The sequence below is a fragment of the Pan troglodytes genome, chromosome 11, assembly GCF_028858775.2.
Source record: "Pan troglodytes isolate AG18354 chromosome 11, NHGRI_mPanTro3-v2.0_pri, whole genome shotgun sequence".
NCBI lineage: Eukaryota > Metazoa > Chordata > Mammalia > Primates > Hominidae > Pan > Pan troglodytes.
This window is the reverse complement of record NC_072409.2, coordinates 45258024-45280360: the sequence shown is the minus strand read 5'-3', so window position 1 is coordinate 45280360 and position 22337 is coordinate 45258024.

Here is a 22337-nt window from a genome sequence, read left to right as displayed (position 1 = left end):
GCCTCATCTCTGGGATGCTGTTGGCCTTCTCCTCAGGGTTGCTGCCTCCTGGTCACAATAGGGCTGCTTGAGGTCCAGACAGCATGTCTGTGTGCAGTCCAGGGAGAAACAAGGAGGAGATCACAAGCCACATGGGCCCCCTTTTCTCTTAAAAGCAAAGGCCCTAAATTTCCCCGGTAGACTGCACCTTAGGTTTCAGGGCCACCCTTATCTTCGAGGAAGGCTGGGAAATACGGAACTGAATTGGCCACATCTTGACCTGTCACCTGGAGTGAATATGCTGTCCCCTGGGGCAGAGAATGGATATATCCAGTATCCATTCTTTCATTCTTTTTTTTCTTTTTTTTTTTTGAGATGGAGTTTTGCTCTTGTTGCCCAGGCTGGAGTGCAATAGCACGATCTCAGCTCACCGCAACCTCTGCATCCCAGGTTCAAGCGATTCTCCTGCCTCAGCCTCCTGAGTAGCTGGGATTACAGGCGCCCACCACGACGCCTAGCTAATTTTTGTATTTTTAGTAAAGACTGTATTTTTAGTAGTTTCACCATGTTGGCCAGGCTGGTCTCGGACTCATGACTGCAGGTAGCAGTGCTACCTGCAGTCCTACCCAGAGTGCTGGGATTACAGGCATGAGCCACCTTGCCCCACCACAAAATGTTTTTGAGGCTCATCCATATTGCTACCTGGATCAGCAGTTCTGAAGTCCTTCTCCCTGCTAACCAGCATGCCACTGTTGGGATGCACCCCAGTGTGTTTATCCATGTACCTGGGGAATAGACGTTTGGGTTGTTCAGCTTTAGTTGTTACAAATAAATCTATTCCTTAAGACACTGGTATGTAAGTACTTGTTTACTCAAACAAGTACTTCTCCTGAGTAAACAGAATTAAATGTCCACATTATATAGTAAATGTATGTTTAGTTTTATAAGAAACTGACAGACCATTTTCCAAAGTGGCTGTGTGTTCCATTTGCTCCATGTCCTAACACTTGATATTTTCCGGGTTTTGAGATTTTAGCCATTATAATGTGTTTGAAGTAGTAACTCACTGAGGTTTTAGTTATCCGTTCCCTGGTGACTAATGGTATTGCACACAAATTCATGTTCATTAGCTCTTCATATATTTTCTTTTCTTTTCTTTTCTTTTTTTTGAAATGGAGTCTCGCTCTGTTGCCCAGGCTGGAGTGCAGTGGTGCAATCTCGGCTCACTGCAAGCTCCGCCTCCCAGGTTCACACCATTCTCCTGCCTCAGCCTCCTGAGTAGCTGGGACTACAGGCGCCTGCCACCACGCCCGGCTAACTTTTTGCATTTTTAGTAGAGACGGGGTTTCACCATTTTAGCCAGGATGGTCTTGATCTCCTGACCTCGTGATCCGCCTGCCTCAGCCTCCCAAAGTGCTGGGATTACAGGCATGAGCCACTGCGCCCAGCCAGCTCTTCATATATTTTCTTTTGTGAAGGGTCTGTTCAGGTCTTTGGCTCATTTTAAAATTCAGGTCCATCTAAAAAAATTTTTGTTTTAATTAGCTGGGCATGGTGATGCATGTCTGTAGTCCCAGGTACTCAAGAGGCTGAGATGGGAGGATTCCTTGAGCCCAGGAGGTCAAGGCTGCATGCAGTGAGCTGTGATTGTACCTCTGCACTCTAGCCTGGGCAACAGAGAAAGACTGCATCTCTAAAAAATAATAATAAAATTCAGGTTATTCATTTTTTTAGCATTGACTTTTAAAAGGAGTTCTTTATATATTATGGATATGTGTTTTTTTTTTTTTTTGAGATGGAGTCTCACTCTGTCACCCAGGCTGGAGTGCGGTGATCCGATCTCGGCTCACTGTAACCTCTGTCTCCTGGGTTCAAGCGATTCTCCTGCCTCAGCCTCCTGAGTAGCTGGGACTACAGATGTGCGCCACCACGCCCGGCTAATTTTTGTATTTTTAGTAGACACGGGTTTCACCATGTTGGCCAGGCTGGTCTCGAACTCCTGACTTCAGGTGATGCACCCCCCTCAGCCTCCCAAAGTGCTGGGATTACAGGTATGAGCCACCACGCTGGGCCTGGATACATGTTCTTTTTCAGATATAGTTGTAAATATTTTTTCCAGTTCTATGTCTTGTCTATTATTTTCTTAATAGTGTCTTTTGATAAGCAGAAGGTTTAAATTTTTGAAGCCCACCTCGCCAAATTTTACGGTTATTTCTTTTGGCATCCTGTCCAAGAGGTCTCTTGTTCCCCCTAGGGTCACTGCATCAGTTCACTACCTCTGAGCTCCAAGTCACCCTTCAGTTCCTGCTCTGGGATAACATTTCTCCCTCCCAGTGAGTGCAGTGCCAGCCTTTTGGCAATAGAGGGCGCTGGGGGCACTGTAGGAGGAGGAAGGGGCTCTTCTGTGGACTCCCACAGCTGCAGGGCAGGTCCATGATGTGGGGTGCTGGCCATGTACTCCAAATGCGCGTCCCCTTTCGACCCTGGCTGGTGACTACCTTTCCATCCCCTCTTGATCTGGAATTCCACATGCTCCAGGCCTGCCTACACCCAGACTCGCTGCATACCTGGCCGGCGGGGCCCCAGTTCCACAGTGCCTGCACCCCACCAGCAGCGGCTGCAGACTAGCCCGGGCCAGGCAAACCCGTGGACTTAGCAGCAGACAAAAGCACATCTAGTGGGCCTCAAATACACCTTCTCTGTGGAGGCGTCACTCCTTCCACATGGGTCTTCCTGGTGCCTCCCTCGGCCCTCGAGCACCTGAGTTTTCTTACGTCTTCTCAGTGTGTTTCCTATCCCTGATGACGCAGCCACAGAGATACTCCTCTATGTCTTCCTCTGGAAGCTCTAGGTCTGTGATCAATGTGACATGATTTTTCTTTTGCCATCTTAACTATGTTTTTTTTTTTTTCGAGACAGAGTCTCGCTCTGTCGCCCAGGCTGGAGTGCAATGACGTGATCTTGGCTTGCTGCAACCTCTGCCTCCCAGGTTAAAGCGATTCTCCTGTCTGAGTAGCTACTCCTCCTGAGTAGCTGGGTCTACAGGCACGTGCCACCACGCCGAGATAATTTTTGTATTTTTAGTGGAGATGGGGTTTCGCCATGTTGGCCAGGCTGGCCTTGAACTCCTGACCTCAGGTGATCCACCCGCCTTGGCCTCCCAAAGTGCTGGGATTACAGGCATGAGCCACCGCGCCTGGCCTTAACCATGTTAAGTGTATAGTTCAGTAGTGTAAATATATCCAAATTTATGAAACAGATCTCTAGAGCTTTTTCATTATCCCAAACTGAAACTCTGTCCCCATTCAATGCTGACTCCCCATTCCTCCCTCCCCTAGGCCCTAGCAGCCACCATCCGACTTTCTGTTTCTATGAATGCAACTCCTCTGGGTATCACATATACGTGGAATCATGCAGTATGTGTCCTTTCGTGATCAAGTTATTTCATTTAGCATAGTGGCCTCAAGGTTCATCCGTGTGTAGCATGTGCCAGAATGTCCTTCTTGTTGAGACTGAATAACATTCCATCATATGGAGACACCACATTTTGTTTATCTGCTCATCTGTTGCTGGACACTTGTGTTGCTTCCGTATCCTGGCTCTGTGGATAATGCTGCTGTGAACCTGGGTGTGCAGATAGAAGAAAATGTGTCAGTGAATGCGGCAGGTAGCAATAAGGAGATGACTTCCCAGTGCCTGCTCAGTGCTAACACGGGGCAGTGAGGCTCCGGGAGGTGATGGGGGAAGGGTGTCAATGGAGCCGTCCAAAGCCAGCACATGGTGTTTAGGATTTAGAAGACAAGCAAACAAGGGCAGCGTGGCCTGAGGCTGTACTTTTTCTGCGCTGGTCATGCTGGGACCCAAGAGGCATTGGTACTGTGCTATCCGCCTCCCTGCCTCCCCTCCACACTTTCTCTCACACGCCCCTCCCCTCTTAGTTGACTATAAACCTATTTTCACAAGTGTTCAGTGTGAGAAGGGCCCTTGACTAAGTTAAGGCTCAGGCACTGGGCTCGGAAGCGGCCGAGTTCCCAACCCCGTGTGTGGGACGGCTGCCTGCGCAGAGGGGGCAGCCCAGTGTGGGGCCTCCGCAGAACGTCACTTCAGCCTCTTTGTTCACTGGCATCTGTGGAGCCTTTTCCATTCTGGGCTGCCATCCCTTTGGCACCCAGAGGGCTTTCCTGCCACCCAAACAGCAGATGGTCAGGAAATGAAGACTCACACTAACATCAACCAGAGGAAAATCTAATTCAATTGGTAGAATCTGCAGTCAGGGAAGCATGTGGCTGGACACATGTCATCTTCTTAGGGCAATGCCCTCTGCCAGTGGGACAGTAAGTGCTAGAAACAGTGGGTGGTGTGGCCTTCAAAGGCCAATGACCTACAACCAACAGCTGGGCAGGCCGGGGCTGGTGGGAGTTTATGTCCTCCTCTGGGTCAGCTTCTCTCCTAGGCTCACGGGAGTCTCTAGGCTTCAGGCCTGGGTTCCCTTCTCCCTGCTGCAGGTACAGGGTTACTGGGGGATGCTCAGCTGGAGCACCTGTCGTGAGCCAGGCCCTGCGCCAGGGGCTCTATATGCTTTGTCACTCAGGGCTAAGTGTCGCTATGAGTGACACAAATGGCAAAGTACCAGTTGCTTAAACAAGACAGACATTTCTTTACTACACAAATGATGTCTGGAGGCATGCTGTACACGGCTGCGGTGGCAGCTCCACATTGGCAGGCACCCGTTTCCTCCCAGCTTCCTGCCCTGGCTTTCTCCACGTGTAGCCTCCACCTCATGACCTAAGATAGCTGCTTGAGTTCCAGTCATCAAGCTTGCATCCCAGCCAGCAGGAAGGAGGAAGGGAGGAAGAAAGGTGTGCTCTGACCCTCCAAGACACTTCTCAGAGCTTTCTGGACACTTTCACTCATGTGTCGTGGCCAGAACTTCACCACTTGGCCATACCTAGCTACAAGGGAAGCTGGGAGATGTAGTTTCTACTCCAGGCAACCATGTTCTCAACTAAAGTTCAGGGTTTCTATGCCTAAGGAAGAAAAAGAGAATGAATAGCGGAGGACACTTAGCCATCTCAGCTACACACACCTAATTTCTATAAGTTCTAGTAATATTTAAATGTTTAAACCTTATTTATATATTTTTGTTATAGACTAATCACACAGTATGAAATTCAAAATGGTGTATGGTTAACCTTTCCTTCCCTCTCGATCCCCAAGGTGCCCAGTGCTACCAAAGGCCATCTAGGCCAGCAGCCCTCAAAGAGGATCCCAGGACCCAGTGCCAGCATCCTTGGAAACGTGTTGGAAATGCAGATTCTCAGGCCCTGGCCTCTTCCACCCCACTGATTTAGAAGGTCTGAGGGTGAGGCCAGGAGTCTATATTTTAGCAAGCCTGCTGGGGGCTCTGATGCCTGCTGACCATCCCCGGGTTGTGCGAAATCAGGCTGATACATCTATCTGTATGTCTCCCTGGCCCCCATCTGCACCACTCTCACATTTCAATGAACAACTTTCAGCACTGTTAGTTTTCCCCTTTCTATTCGTTTATTTATTTATTTTTATTTTATTTTATTTTTTGAGATGGAGTTTCACTTTGCTGCCCAGGGTGTAGTGCAGTGGCAGGATCTCAGCTCACTGCAATCTCCACCTCCTGGGTTCAAGAGATTCTCGTGCCTCAGCCTCCTGAGTAGCTGGGACTACAGGCGCCCGCCACCACGCCTGGCTAATTTTGTATTTTTAGTACAGACAGGGTTTCACCATGTTGGTCAGGCTGGTCTCGAATGCCTGACCTCAGGTGATCCGCCCCCAGGTGATCCGCCCCCTCTTGGCCTCCCAAAGTGCTGGGATCACAGGTGTGAGCCACCACGCCCGGCCTTCCCCTTCCTATTTATTTATTTATTTATTTATATTTTTTGAGACAGGGTCTCACTTTTTCCACCCAGGCTGGGGTGCAGTGGTGTGATCATGGCTTACTGCAGCCTCAACCTCCTGGGCTCAAGGGATCCTCCTACTTCGGCCTCCCAAGTAGCTGGGAGTATAGGCACACATCACCACGCCTGGCTAATTTTTGTATGTTTAGTAGATACGGGGTTTCCCCATGTTGGCCAGGCTGGTCTCAAACTCCTGGCTCAAGTGATCCACCTGCCTTGGCCTCCCAAAGTGCTGGGATTACAAGCGTGAGCCACTGCAGCTGGCCGCCACTTCCTTTTTAAACAGCTTTAGTAAGATATAATTCACATACCATACAATGCACCCGTTTAAAGTGTATGATTCAGTACTTTCTAGTATATTCACAGAGTGGTACATCTATCACCACAATTTTAGAACATTTTCATCATTCCTATTTATTTATTTATTTATTTCGAGACAGAGTTTTGCTCTGTCACCCAGGCTGGAGTTCAGTGGCGTGATCTTGGCTCACGGCAGCCTCTGCCTCCCGGGTTCAAGCGATTCTTCTGCCTCAGCCTCCCGAGTAGCTGGGACTACAGGTGTGCGCCACCATGCCTGGCTAATTTTTGTATTTGTAGTAGAGATGGGGTTTCACCATGTTGGCCAGGCTGGTCTCGAACTGCTGATCTCAGGTGATCTGCCCTCCTCGGCCTCCCAAAGTGCTGGGATTACAGGTGTGAGCCACCACACCTGGCCGCTTTCTATTTTTAAATTGTGAATACTGATGTTTAACTGTTTACATTTTCAAAAGGCCTCCCAGCCATGCCTGTCCCCACCGCCCCACCCAGGCAGCCATGGTTATTTATGTATTTAGGTCTTCTGTTTCCTTCCAGAATGTCTTTTTGTAGATGTGTGAAGCAAACACAAACATCGGCTGTCTATCCACACAGATGGACAAGGGTAGGGGCCTTCTCTCAGTCCCGCACTTTGCTTCTGTCTATGACTCTTCTGTTTGGTAACAGAACCACTAGGCAGGCCCCTGGAGGGTCGGGGGGCATCTTGGGCAATAGGTTCTGCTTGCAGCAGGAGCAGGACCACGAAGCTTCCAGTCCCTACAGTCAGACGTCAGCATGGGGCTGTGGGCTCCAGGAGAGTGACATCCCTTCTCCCATACTCCCCCAACAGATCCCCGACTCTAAACTCCAGAACCTGGCTCCTGGCTCCTGGGGGTCCTGCCTGGACTTCCCTATGGCTATTTTATTTTATTTGAGATAGGTCTCACTCTGTGACCTCTGGGTCTCACTCTGTGACCCAGGCTAGAGTACAGTGGCGCCATCTCGGCTCACTGCAACCTCCACCTCCCGGGTTCAAGAGATTCTCCTGCTTCAGCCTCCCAAGCAGCTGGGATTACAGGCGTGCACCACTACACCTGGCTAATTTTTGTATTTTTAGTAGAGATGGGGTTTCACCCTGTTGCCCAGGCTAGTCTCAAACTCCTGACCTCAAGTGATCCACCCGTCTCAGCCTCCCAAAGTGCTGGGATTACAGGCGTGAGCGACCGCGCCGAACTTCCCCTATGGCTCTTATTTGCTGTCTGTCTCCCAAGACTGTGAGCTCGCCAGAACATGGTCTCTGTTTCTCTTTATTGCCACGTGCCTGGGCTCAGCAGGGGGTCTGTATGAGGCACATCCTCACAAATGTTTGTTGAATGAATGAGTGAGTGAGTCAGTCAGTCCCTGTTCTAGAGTTTAGTAACCCTAGAACTTTGAGCACTCACTTCATTTCCCTGAGCCTTGGTTTTTTCTGTTGAATGGGGATGAGAATCTTGACCTCACAGGGTGGGGGTAGCATGAAATGAGGAATGGCTATGGTCTAGTGCTGGACCTGGACCAGGGAAGGGGAAATGTTTTCCTTTCCTTCCCTTCCTGGGAAAATGACAGTAGCCTTGAGCACAGATGCTGGTCTGTCAAGTTTATCATTTCTAACTCCCATGTTCTCAGAACCCCTCATTAAGCCAGTCAGCCTTGATAACCAGCCCGCGCGGACAGGGAGGGAGGGCAGCAGGCGCGTCCCAGGACTGGGACGACAGGGTTGGCGATGCCTACAGCCGCCAGCAGGGGCCGCAGCGCACCTGGGCTCTGAGAGCAGGCCTGGTGTGGGAGGGGAAAGGAGGTGACCAGGGGCCCAGAGGGGAGGGGCAGGGCCTCAGCCAGAGTGTGGCTGTCTGGCCAAAAGATTGATGACACAAGCAGCCAAAGAAAAAAAAATAGATCAACTGGATTTCATCAAAATTAAAAACTTTTGAGAAGACAACCCACAGAATGGGAAAAAATATTTGCAAGGATCTTATATCTGATAGGTGACCAGTATCCAGAATATAAAGAACTCTTTTTTTTTTTGAGACGGAGTTTCGCTTCTGTTGCCCAGGCTGGAGTGCAGTGGCGCGATCTCGGCTCACTGCAACCTCCGTCTCCTGAGTTCAAGCGATTCTCCTGCCTCAGCCTCCCGAGTAGCTGGGATTACAGGCGCCCGCCACCATGCCTGGCCAATTTTTTTCATATTTTTAGTGGAGACGGGGTTTCACCATGTTGGCCAGGCTGGTCTCGAACTTCTGACCTCAGGTGATCCACCCGCCTCGGCCTCCCAGAATGCTGGGATTACAGGCGTGAACCACTGTGTCCAGCCCATAAAGAACTCTTAAAACTCAACAACAGAAAGACAAACAACCCAACTCACAACTGGGCAAATAATCTGAATAGACATTTCTCCAAAGGAGAGATACAAATGGAGAATGAATACGGGGAAGCTGCTTGACATCATCAGTCACCTAAGAAAAGCATACCAAAGCCACAGCACAATACTGCCCACACCCTCCAGTATGCCGACATTAAAACCAACAGGCAGGCCGGGCGCATTGGCTCATGCCTGTAATCCCAGCACTTTGGGAGGCCAAGGCGGGCAGATCACAAGGTCAGGAGTTCAATACCAACCTGGCCAATATGGTGAAACCCTGTCTCTACTAAGAATACAAAAATTAGCCGAGTGTGGTGGCAGGTGCCTGTAGTGCCAGCTACTCAGGAGGCTGAGGCGGGAGAATCACTTGAACCTGGGAGGCAGAGGTTGCAGTGAGCTGAGATTGCGACACTGTACTGCAGCCTGGACAACAGAGCGAGACTCTGTCTAAAACAAAACACAACAAAAAAACAGGCATAGGGCAGGTGACATCCTCCAGTGTGCCGGCATTAAAACCAAAACCAACAGGCAGAGGGCAAGTGTTGGCGAGGACCTGCAGAAGCTGGAACCTCACACATTGCTGGTGGGAATGTAAAATGGTGCTGCCACAGTGGAAAACCATTTTGGAGGTTTCTCAAAAGGTTAAACATAGAATGATCTTTTGACGGCTGGGCACGGTGGCTCACACCTATAATCTCAGCACTTTGGGAGGCCGAGGTGGGTGGATTACCTGAGGTCAGGAGTTCGAGACCAGCCTAGGCAACATGGTGAAACCCGTCTCTACTAAAAATACAAAAATTAGCCGGGTGTGGTGGTGGTGCACGCCTGTAATCCCAGCTACCCGGGAGGCTGAGGCAGGAGAATCGCTTGAACCCGGGAGGTGGAGGTTGCAGTGAGCCGTGATCACGCCACTGCACACTCCAGCCTGGGTGACAGAGTGAGACTCCATCTCAAAAAAAAAAAAAAAAAAAAAAAAGAATTACCTTTTGACCCAGTAATTCCACTTAGACATGTACAAAAACACAGTAGATGAGTGTTTATTGCAGCACTGTCACCAAAAAGCGGAGACAACTGAAATGTCTACCAGCTGGTGAATGGATGAACAAAATGTGATTTATCCATTCAGTGGAATATTATTCAGCTACAAGAAGCAATGAAGTACTGATGCAGGCTAAACACAGATGACTTGGAAGCAGCTCAGACGAAAGAAGCCAGACACTGAAGGCCACATACTGTATGATTCCATTTATATGAGATGTGCCAAATTGGCAAGTCTATAGACAGGCAGTAGATTAGTGGTTGCCAGGGGCTGGTGAGGGGATGATGGGAAGTGACTGCTAATGAGTACAGGGTTTTTAGAGGTGATGAAAATCTTATGGACTTAGTGGTGATGGTCGCACAACTTTGTGAGTTTACTAAATCACACTGAATTATATACTTTAAAAGGATGAAACTTATGCTATGTGAATTATATCTCGGTAAACTGTGTTGTTCAGCTTGAGAATTTTGTAGTGGATGGTTGGGCATTTCCCTGCAACGCTGGCCTCTTGGCAACCTCCAGGATGTTGTTACGCATTTCTGCCCAATTTCCAGAACTTTTGACCTTTCTAATTCATGTTCTCATTAATTCACCCCATGATTCTTTCTCTGGGCTGGAATGTAATGGCCGATCTGGTGGTCGGCAGTGTGTCCAGGGAGGCACAGCTGAGGGGCCGGGCGGAGCAGGCAGAGGCAGGGCTATTCACTGTCCCAGGGCAGTGACATGACAGATGTGAATGCAGTAAGGCACCTCTGGGCAGACACCTGTCAGGGACTTGGGAGGGGCTTCCTGCATCCACTGGAGGTTAGACCTGACCATCCTGACTTTTTGTGTCATGTACAACTTATGCACATTTTCAAAACAATTCAAAAGTTACAAACAATATCTCTGAGTAAATTAACGTATTCAACAGAATGACAAATCAATGTTGTGTTACAAGTGGCCCTGCTGCAGAACCACCCAAAGCTGTGTCCCTTTCAGTGAGCTGCTGGCAGGCCTGAGGGCCATGAGGAGGGGCATGGGCAGGCCTGGGGGTTTCTGCTGATCCCTGCCTGGAGTTGGGCCTCTCGGGAGGTTGCCTGGTGACCTGTGAGATGGGGTTGTGACTGGCAGGAACCCAGGTATGAACTAAGTGCCAAGTCATTCCAGCAGCCTCCCCTCATGTGGCACAGTGAGGACAGGGACCTTGGGCAGTGGTAAGATGCCAACCCGGTCCCAGCATCCCTCACTGTCCAGGGTTTAGGAAGGGTGGACTCAGGGGTTTGGGGTCTTGGGTGCATAGAACTACAGTAGCTGATCCTCCTATGATACAGCCTGGGCCACCAGCTCCAAGCCCTGCAGATGTCCACTCTGCCCCCTCAGTGGCCTTGTGGGGCCAGCAGTGCCACGACACCATTTGTAGACAGGAAACTGAGGCCCAGGAGGTGAGGTTGTGGCAGTGCCCCCAGACTACAGCATCTCTTCCTCAGGCAGGTGTGGCCTGGGGTGGCCTTGGGTAGGACTTGAATGGAGGCCATCAGGCCCCCGGGGTCACACTTCCAGTGGCCACAGCCCCTGCACTCGTCTTGGGCTCAGGGGTCGCCTTCAGAGCCTAGCGGAGGCCTTGCTCATTGAAATCCCATCATGATTCACCTCCAGCGGCTCAGGCTCTGCTGAGGACTGGGGAGGCGCCCAGGGTCAGCTGGACACAGTTCTCATGCTAAGACCTGCTGGCAAGGGAGATGGTGACACTTTAATTGAAGGGCGATGGGCCAGGCGTGGTGGCGCACACCTGTAATCCCAGCACTTTGGGAGGCCGAGGCGGGCAGATCACGAGGTCAGGAGATCAAGACCATCCTGGCTAACACGGTGAAACCCCGTCCCCACTAAAAATACAAAAAACTAGCTGGGCACGGTGGTGGGCGCCTGTAGTCCCAGCTACTTGGGAGGCAGAGGCAGGAGAATGGCTTGAACCCGGGAGACGGAGCTTGCAGTGAGCCGAGATCGCACCACTGCACTCCAGCCTGGTGACAGAGCGAGACTCTGTGTCAAATAAATAAATAAATAAATAAAAATAAAAATAAAATAAAATTGGAGGGTGATTCAGGCAGGGCTGCAAGCACAGATGAAGGTCACCAGAGAGCCCTGCAGGAACCTCTTCTCTCTGCAGAGGTGACTTTTTAGTTGGGATCTGATTGAGGAGGCAGAACCCACAATTGAGTACTGAGGACAAGGGTGTCGGGAGCAGGGAGGGAGATAGATCCAAAGTCCACGGCTGGGCTCCTGGGGTCCTCGGTGCCCTGCCCTGCCATCCAGCTTCTCCCTGGACACTCTGGTGATAGGGCAGTGGAGACAGGAAATGGGCCCAACTGAGTTGTGGAATGGCCAGGGCTGGGACAAGCCTTTTACACAGCAGAGCCTCACCTTCCCCTTGGTAAGCCGCGATGATGGGACAAATTTCCGCCGCCGGGCGCCACCGGACACTGACTCTTCCCTACATCCCCAGGAGGAGGTGCTGGTGTTGTTTCTGCTTTCCAGTTACGGAGATGGCGGAGCCCAGGTTTGAGCTCAGTGGTGGGCAGGGAGCCTAGCTGTCTTGGCTATGGGAAGGTGCCATGTCCACACCATGCCACACATGAGCTGAGAGCAGGCTCGTGTTGTGGCTGAGGCTCTCCCCTTCCCACGGCCAGACATTCGGAGGCTGGGAGGCCTTGTCCTGACAGCCATGCCATCATTCAGGTGACCCCACACTCAGGACTCATGTTGGAGCCCTGGGCCCTTACGGTGGGGCAGGAAGACGCCAGCCCCCGTGTGGGCAGTTGGCAGAAAAGCAATAAGAATGACCCCCGACCCGGCCAGGTGCGGTGGCTCACTCCTGTAATCCCAGCACTTTGGGAAGCTGAGGCGGGTGGATCACCGGAGGTCAGGAGTTCGAGACCAGCCTGACCAACATGGTGAAACCCTGTCTCTACTAAAAATACAGAAAATTAGCCAGGCTTGGTGGTGGTTGCCTGTAATCCCAGCTACTTGGGAGGCTGGGGCAGGAGGATCACTTGAACCCAGGAGGCGGAGGTTGCAGTGAGCCAAGATAGCACCACTGCGCTCCAGCCTGGGCGACGAGAGTGAGACTCCATCTCAAAAAAATAAATAAATAAATAAAAAAAAGAATGGCCCCTGACCCGTGGGAAGACTGCTGAGCCTCCCTTGTAACAAGAGACATGGAAATTACTGCTCTTCTCCTAATCTCAAAGTCAATTAACACTCTCCATAGGAGAGGCTGCAGAATGGACACTCCCCTGCCTCAGCTGCAGGGAGTGTGAATTGGTACAGTCTCTCTTGAGTGCAATCTGACAAAAGCTATCAAAATTACAAATGCATAAAGTTTTTGACCCAGTAACTTCACTTCTAGGAATTCATCCTACAGAGGGGCATGACACGAGCAAGTCACAGGCTCATTGCAACCTTATTTGCAAAAGCAGAATGGGCTGGTTACATAAACCATGATCCCTCTGGCCAGGGGGAATGCTACACAGCTGTCAGAAAGAACAAGGACCCCTCATGTAGACTGTGTAGAAGATCTCTGAAGCATAGTGTTAGGCTGAGAAGGAAGTACTGAGCGGCGGCTTCTGCACGCTCTTCCGGTGTGAACAAAGGAGGAAAATTAAGCACTTGCACTCTTGTTTGTGTGTAAACTCCAGAAATGAGAGATGGGGTTGTCTGTAAGTGGATGTGTGGTGGGGAATCAGGTAAGGGGTGTGAGAGAGGCTTCATCTTTTATACCTGTTTATACTTTTTTTTTTTTCTTTGAGACAGAGTCTCACTCTGTCTCTCAGGCTGGAGTGCAGTGGCATAGTTTTGGCTCACTGCAGCCTCTGCCTCCCAGGTTCAAGTGATTCTCTTCTCTCAGCCTCCTGAGTAGCTGAGATTATAGACATGTGCCAACTCACATTTTTTCTTAAAATTTTAAATTTTTAGTAGAGATGGGTTTCTCCATGTTGGCCAGGCTGGCCTCAAAGTGATTCACCTGCCTCGGCCTCCCAAAGTGCTGGGATTACAGGTGTGAGCCACTGTGCCTGGCCATACCTTTCTATGACAATAATAATTAAATATTTAATGACAATAATAATTAAAAGATTTCTCACAGCCTCTCTTGGGTCTTGGGAAAGTTTTTTTTTTGAGACTGAGTTTCGTTCTATCCCCCAGGCTAGAGTGCAGTGGCACGATCTCAACCTCTGCCTCCTGGGCTCAAGTAATTCTCATGCCTCAGCCACCCAAGTAGCTGGGACTACAGGCATCCGCCACCATGCCTGGATAATTTTTGTATTTTTAGTAGAGATGGGGGTTTCACCACGTTGGCCAGGCTGGTCTCAAACTCCTGACCTCAGGTGATCTGCCCACCTCGGCCTCCCAAAGTTTTGGGATTACAGGCGTGAGCCACCGAGCCTGGCCTTGGGAAAGTTTTATAGCAGGTGTCCAATACAATACATTGCTTTTGTTATCCTTATTTAAAAAAAAAACAAAACCTTTAACATTTATTTGTTTGTCATTGCTAAAATCACATGGTACAGCTGTAGCTGTCCGTCTGAAAATACCAGAAAAGCACCAAGAAAAAAAAAGAAATAACCACAGATAATATTCGGTATAGTTTCTTACAGTACTTTCTCTGAGATTATTTCTTTATTTGATCTTTTTTTTTTTTTCTTTTTGAGACGGAGTTTTACACTTGTTGCCCAGCAATGGCACAACCTCGGCTCACTGCAACCTCCACCTCCCAGGTTCAAGTGATTCTCCTGCCTTAGCCTCCTGAGCAGCTGGGACTATAGGCACCCGCCACCATGCCTGGATAATTTTTTGTATTTTTAGTAGAGATGGGGTTTCACTGTGTTAGTCAGGATAGTCTCTATCTCCTGACCTCGTGATCCGCCCGCCTTGGCCTCCCAAAGTGCTGGGATTACAGGCATGAGCCACCACGCCCGGCCTGTTTGATCTTTTAATAATTGTTCATCGAGTTTCTATGATACACCAAACTCTTGCAGTGCCAGGAACCCAGTGCTGAGTGTATCAGTGAACTTTTGCTGCAGTAATAAACAATCTCAAAACCCCAGGCGCTTAGGGTAACAAAGATTGACCTTTCATTCAGTTTATGTGAGGGCTTTGTGACAGCTACACTTTGTTCCCTGTACCTTCCCATCCCACAGCCGGGCTGAGCAAGGAGCAGTCACCATCTGGAGGAACACAGGGGCCAAGAGAAACTGAAATCTTTTCTGAAGTTGCTGCCGGTGCTGGTGCACAGCCTCCTGCACTTGAGACTCTGAGCAGAGAAAGTCTCCTTGCTGCTCCTTTCAGTGGGTGAGCTGGGGAGCATCTGCCCCAGGCAGGAACAGCTGAGGACACATGACAAGGAGGAATAATCTCCCTACAGTGGAGGGGACAAATGAATGGCAACAACATTATGACCTACCTCAGGGAGCAAAAATTAATAAATGTAGCACCTCTTCCAAATAAAAAAGTGGCATTGTTTTACAAGCATTTCCCCACGCCTTTCACAATTTCCTTACAACCATCCTCAGCCAGCGATTCCATCTGATATGGAATAGGACATGTCCTGTTCTCAGCCCCAGGCCCTCTGGCCAGAACCTGTGACTGCTTCCAATCTTTTAGCCTTTTTTTTTTTTTTAAATGGAGTCTCACTCTGTCGCCCCAGGCTGGAGTGCAATGGCATGATCTCGGCTCATTGCCACCTCCGCCTCCCAGGTTCAAGCGATTCTCCTGCCTCTGAGTAGCTGGGACTACATGTGTGCGCCACCATGCCCAGCTAATTTTTGTGTTTTTAGTAGAGACAGGGTTTCACCGTGTTGACCAGGCTGGTCTTGATCTCTTGACCTTGTGATTCACCCACCTCAGCCTCACAAAGTGCTGGGATTACAGGCCTGAGCCACCGTGCCCAGCCTAGAGCTCTTGACCTCGAGTGATCCGCCCACCTCGGCCTCCCAAAGTGAGCCACCGCGCCCAGCCTCTTTTGGCCTTTTGAATAACTCTTAGATAAACAACTGTATCCTTCAGTCTCTGCTTTCCTTAGGGTAAATTCCTAGAAGTAGATGAAAGAGTGGGAAAATGTGGGAGACTTTTTGCCAAATTGCTTTCCTAAAGGATTCTGCTTACTGGCCTGCCCACAGTGACATGGAGGGCACCCGTCTTGCCAGTCCTCTGCCAACTCTGGACCTTATTGGAACAAGAACAGCTAAACTCATGTGTGAAGACATCTGTTTGCCTTCATTGCCTCACAACTGTTCCCGAAGAGACCACACCGTTGTCCTCTGGGTTTGTGACCTTTTGTGGCTCCTCCTTTCTTTTGGGAGTTTGGTCTTTACTGTACTGATCCGCATGAGCTTCTTTCATATTAAAAATGCCCTCTTATGTTTCATGTCGTGTTCTCAAATAGATGGCTGCCTTTTAATCTCATTTCTTAATATTTTTAAAATAGGTCAGATGTACCTTTTCCTTTTAAAATCTCTCCCATCCTACCCCCATTGCTCTTGTGTTTAGAGACACTCCCCAAATCTGGCCGATGCTCACAGATAACTAACTCCCTCTGGGCTGGCCGCCCAGCAGCCTAGAGTCCTGGCTCTTCGGTGACCTGCTTGCTAGGGGCCCTTGGGCAGCTCTCTTTTCCTCTCTGGGCCTTGGTTTCTCCACCTGTCAAAAGAGTAGAATGTCCAGCCCAGGCGTTTGAGGAGAGCCCTGGGAGAGGCCGAGGGCTTCTTGCTGCCTCTCACCTCTGCAGCCAGAACACCCATTGGCTTTCTCTCTCTGACACCTGGACTGGTCTGACCTCTGGCCTGGCCTGATGTCCATTCCTCAGTTTCAGATCCAATACCTCCTTTCCCCCCAACCTCCAACCCCACATTATCAAAGACACGGAACCAAAGCCCTCTTCAAGCCCCACAAAGCACAAGTGAAGCATAAGCCGCCCCATGTTCCGTAGCCTTGCAGGCTCCAGGGCTCTGCTCCAGCCTGGCCTGTGATGACCCTGTGGGAAAACACTCACGGTCCCAGGCAGCTGGGGAGTAACCTGCTCCTGCCCTGCAGACATCACTCTTTATCAGGTCTTTATTTAAAACAAAGAAGCCTTCTGGTCTCACTGAACCAATTATCTTGCAAAACAGCAATTCTTTTCTAAAATCAATACGTATTTGTTCATCAAAAGGGTCACTGCTGTGGTTTATTGATCAGTGACTTCCTTGAGCAGTTCACATAAAGCGTTTTAGAGAAACATAGGTTCCCATTCCAAAGGCCCCAAGAGACTGTGACTCCCTTGCAGGCATGTGCTGAGCACGGAGCCTGGGAGGACAGGGCTGGCATTTGATGGGCACCTTCTGTGTGCCAGGTCATCTGGGGGTCCTCCCACGACCCCTCCACAGCCCTATTTACTGACCTATTTAACAGACCAGCAAACTGAGGCCAAGAGAGTAAGAGCCATGCTTGGGAACCCCTGGGAATTAGTGGAGACCTTCAAGGTGAGCCAAGCCAGCCTCCCCAAGATCAAGGTCATGGGAAGATGGGACAGCTGACCTTCCCCCTTCTTCTGGGATCAATCCCTATTCCAGCAACCTGCCCTCTGACTCCAGGTGAATGTGACCCAGTCTGCCAAATCAGAGCACTCCAGCCCTGTTCATGGTGATTGGTTTAGGGATGAACAAATCCTCAAGTCAGCCAATAAGATTCCAACCCAAGGCTTTTCCTTGGCAGCAGAGGCCAGGCCAAGAAGGTCATGTGGGAGCTGCTGTCATCATGGGTACCCCTCTAGGGGGAGTTGGACCAGGCATGACACCTTCATGAAAGGAAGTGGAGCTGAAAGAGGGAAAGGAAGCACTTGTGTGCCTGGATCAAGCCATACCTGAAACTATTACTGATTACCAGATTTTCCACTCTAGGAGTCAATGAATTTCCTTTTTGGCTTAAGCCAGTTTGAGCTAGCATTTTGTCACTTGCAAGCAAAAATGTTGAGATGTGCACTAGAGGAAGGACACACACTAGAATCAGCAGCATCTCCACATTTGAGCTCAGAGTTTTTGAGCAGAGAGAGGCTGGCCTGCAGCTCTGTGCAGGTCACTCATTAGGGGAACAGCCCAAAGGACAGCTAGGGACACAGGGAGGCAGAGGCAGTGGCACCTGAAGGCAGTCAATGCAAGCAGCAGGGAGAGAAAGCAAAAAGCAAGTGCAAAATCTCACAGTTTTTCTTGTGGGTTTGAAACTCTTCAAAATAAAAGTTGAGCCAGGCAAGGTGGCACACATCTGTAGTCCCAGCTACTTGGGAGGCTGAGACAGGAGGATCACTTGGGCTCAGGAATTGGAGGCTGTAGTGTGCTATGATTGCGCCTATGAAGAGTCACTGCACTCCAGCCTGGGTGACATAGTGACCCCCCTCTTTATTTATTTATTTTTTTTGAGATGGTGTCTCGCTCTGTCGCCAGGCTAGAGAGCAATGGCACGATCTTGGCTCACTGCAACCTCTGACTCTCTGGTTCAAACAATTCTCCTGCCTCAGCCTCTGGAGTAGCTGGAGGTGCACACCTCCATGCCCAGCTAATTTTTGTATTTTTAGTAGAGATGGGGTTTCACCATGTTGGCCAGGATGGTCTTGATCTTCTGACCTCGTGATCTACCAGCCTCGGCCTCCCAAGGTGCTGGGATTACAGGTATGATCTACTGCACCCGGCTGACCCCCTCTTAAAATTAAAAAAAAAATGAAACGTTTAGTAAGCAAAAACAACTCTGCTGCCAATCTCATTCTGGCTGACAATGGGAAATGTCAGGAGGTGTGGTGTCGGGAGCTCTGCCTCACCCTGCTGGGCACCTTTGATTCTTGGAGCTCGGCCTCCTGACCAGTGAGGCCTGGCTCAGGACCAACTGCCTCAGTTTGCATACACTCCCCAGGTACCAGCACGTGACCTTAGGCGGGTGACTTCGACTTAGTGTCTAAGAGCCTGGCTCATCTGTAAACCTAACTCTGTCGGAGATCTTTCTCAGCGCGCTTTCACACTTTGTCATTTTTGCCAACCCAAGAGGTAGAACCTGGCGTCATGAGGGCTGTCATTGTGGTTTCAATTGGCAATTTTCTCTTCATGAGCAAAGTTGCACGTTTTCATATCTAGAAGCTGTTTGTATTATTTTTCTGAGCAGAATCACAGTTCCTACTTTATAGGGTCATTGTGGGACCTTAAAACAGCACGTGTACATTGGGTCTGGACCAAGCTGTTCCAGAGGGTGACAGTTATTACTATGGAGTGTTGGAGGGGCATGTCCCGTGACTGGGTGACCACCCTGGGTCTGCCCTAGACCATCAGGCTGGGTGGCGCAAAAGTTACCTGTGTGTCTGATCTATGTGGACCCTCTGTGGTCCATACCCCACATAGGGTCTGTAATATGCCAGCACTGGGTAGGAGGTGGGAGGGGGCATGCCCCACCCAGGCCTCAGCAGAATGGGCTCACAACAAGAAGGCTCAAATCTAGGACCCACCCCTGCCCCGCCCCCAGCACCCGTGCTGTGGTCCCCTCTAGGCCACTGTCCTGTGGCTGGGACTGGTGATCCTGTCAGAGACCCCCTGCAGGGGCTGCCTGAGGCCAACGTACTGGCTCCAGGAAAGGCTGCAATCCTGCTCACCCACCCTACATGTTGAATGCCTGGGGCCTTACTCCTCAGACCACTGAAAATGAGATGTGAAGATAATGCAACCCCTGCACACACAACTGAAAGAATAAGATGAGCCCTACAGCAATATGAGGGAGAGACAAAAGGCAAGTCACTCATAATGAAAAGTTCTGTCCTTGAGCCTATACATGGGAATGCTCAGGTGCATATTCCAGCGCAAGCTCCTGGGGAAGGACCCCGCCTTGGAGACCCCACTCATTTGTGACTTTCCTTGACACAAACAGTGGATGGCTGCCCCCAGCAAAGCATGGGAGGGTCTGTCCCCAAGGCCAAGCCTCTCAGTGCACTTTCATGCTTCCTCGTTTATGCTAGACCAATAGGTAGAACCTGGCGTCATGAGGGCTCTCTGTGGTATCAACTGGCAATTTTCTTTTCATGAGCAAAGTTGCACTTTTTCCTGTCTAGGAGCCATTTTTATTGTTTTTGTGTGTCTGTTTTATTTTTTTTGAGATAGAGTCTCGCTCTGTCACCCAGGCTGGAGTGCTGTGGCGTGATCTTGGCTCACTGCACCTCTGCCTCCCAGGTTCAAGCAATTCTCCTACCTCAGCCTCCGGAGTAGTTGGGATTACAGGTGCACACCACCACACCTGGCTTATTTTTAAATTTTTTTTATTTTTTATTTTTTGGTATTTTAGTAGAGACGGGGTTTCACTGTGTTGCCCAGGCTGGTCTTGAACTCCTGAGCTCAGGCAACCCACCTGCCTTGGCCTCCCAAAGTGCTGGGATTAGAGGTGTGAGCCACTACACCTGGCCCATTTGTATTGTTTTCCTGTTAATTCTCTACTTACGTTTGTCCCTTTATTTCCTGGGTTGTCAGTCCTGCATTCTATTTAGTGCCACACTTTCTGGGGTTTTTTTGGTGATTTTGTTGTTTCAAATGGCTGCAGGCACCGTGCTGAAGAGCTGCCCTGTGTTCTTAAGCATAGAGAAGCTGTGATGTGCCTAGGGGAGAAAATGTGTGTTAGAGAAGCTTCCATCACATGTGAGTTATGGTGCTGTTGACTGAGGTTCCCTATTAACGAATCAACTGCCCATCCAGAAAGAGGAGAGGAAGTGTGCCGATCTGTACATGGAGCTGATTGGAAAGTGTGTTGTGTTTTGCTGGGACACAATGGTTTGGGATTCGCTAATTCAGTGTTCGAAGAGACTACAAAGCATGACTCCCCCAGATCCAAGAATCGACTGTATAAGCTGTAGATCTAGCTCCTGGATTGTGTGGCATTCTTAGAAAGCCCTCCCGCTTGGATCCTCTAGGAAATGACTTTGTCTCATCATCTTCTTCTTCGTCTCCTAATCCTGGGCTCCGTGCCCCTCGTCTGGGCAGCTTCCTGGCTATCCCGGGTGGATGATGCCTCCCACGTGGTCTGTCACATGCTACAGTCATTTTCCAAGGCAAGCACTGGGCCATGTGCACAGCAGGCCATTTGCTAGCGGCCTCACGTCTACCCGGGCACACCTTCAGTCTGAATGAGCCAGGCACTTCCAGGGACAGGCACAAGCAACTTGGACTGAGTCTGCTGGAAAAAAACAGAAATCTGGCAGGCAAGTTCATCAGTAAGTGGAAAAAACCCTCTTCTATATTCACATGGAGAATGATGCGGCCCCTTTGGGGGTTCTCAAGGGGACTTGGTCGGCTCCAATTGCCAGGCTGCCTGGGGCCCCACTGAGTGCAAATTGGAAACTCTGGGCAGGAGAGACCCCTGCCAGCCCCAGGCCTGAGTCAGCTCCCCCAGCTGGGAGGACAACCCGGCCTTGGCCACGGTCAGAACCTGCCTGGACAGCAGGCATAGACTCTGGTCCGAGGACCCCACCAAGCCCACTGGGTGGGGGCCGAAACTTGTGGCTGCCCGGTTCCTTCTTTCTGCTCTGTCCACACAGACCCCCGCTGGCTCTGTGGTCCTGACACACCTGTTGCTGTGTCCCCTGAAACTCCGTGTCCCCCTGTGGAAACGGAGGTGAGGACATGTGCCCAGGCAGATTGGAACGGGTGGCCATTTCTCTCTCTGTGGGCAGGCATTGCTGGCGAAGCGACAATAAGGAAGCTGGGGGTTCCCAGCCTGAGTTTGCCCAGTGTCAAGAGGACAGCAGTAGCCAGTTTCCCCAAGCTGCCCCAGCACACCTGATGGCCATCTCTGCAGCCTGCAAAAGCCAACACATCTGCCTCCTTCCAGGGCTGCTAAGACCTTCCCCAGGACTCTCTCACAACCAGGAAAGAGGCACCTCCATTGCCCCTTTGACTAATGAGGAAACTGACATTCAGATAAATTAACAAGCCAGTCGAAGGTCATGGCCAGAGGGCGTCGCCAAGGCTTAAATCAGAGCCAGGAGCCTCCAGACCCAAGATTTGAGCTGCATTCGACACTCTCTGCTGAGCCCCCTCCTTCATCTCACGGCCTCACTGGGGGTCTGTCAGCACTCCCTGTCTAAAGACACAGGCAGAACTGCCTCTTGTCTGACATGCAGACGTATGCACAAGAGCAGAAGCATTCACTGGCAGTGCTTTGGTGTATTTCCTTCCCGCGTTTCTTCCTGTGCGTTGTCACTTCACAGTATCTCTAATCATTACACAACTCCATGAAGAGCATTTAAATGGCTCAGCCTTTTTTTTAGACAGAGTCTTGCTCTGTCGCCCAGGCTGGAGCTGGAGTGCAGTGGCATGATCTCGGCTCACTGCAACTTCTACTTCCCGGGTTCAAGCGATTCTCCTGCCTCAGGCTTTCGAGTAGCTGGGATTACAGGCGCCCACTACCATGCCTGGCTAATTTTTGTATTTTTAGTAGAGACAGGGTTTCACCATGTTGGCTAGTCTGGTCTTGAACTCCTGGCCTCAAGTGATCTGCCTGCCTCAGCCTCCCAAAGTGCTGGTATTACAAGTGTGAGCCACCGCACCCGGCTTGACCATATTTGATTATGTAGGAATAGGACTGTTTCCTTAACTATTTATATTATTCATAATGTTTTATTACAAATAATCCTTCAGTGAACATCTTTATACAACACTATCTG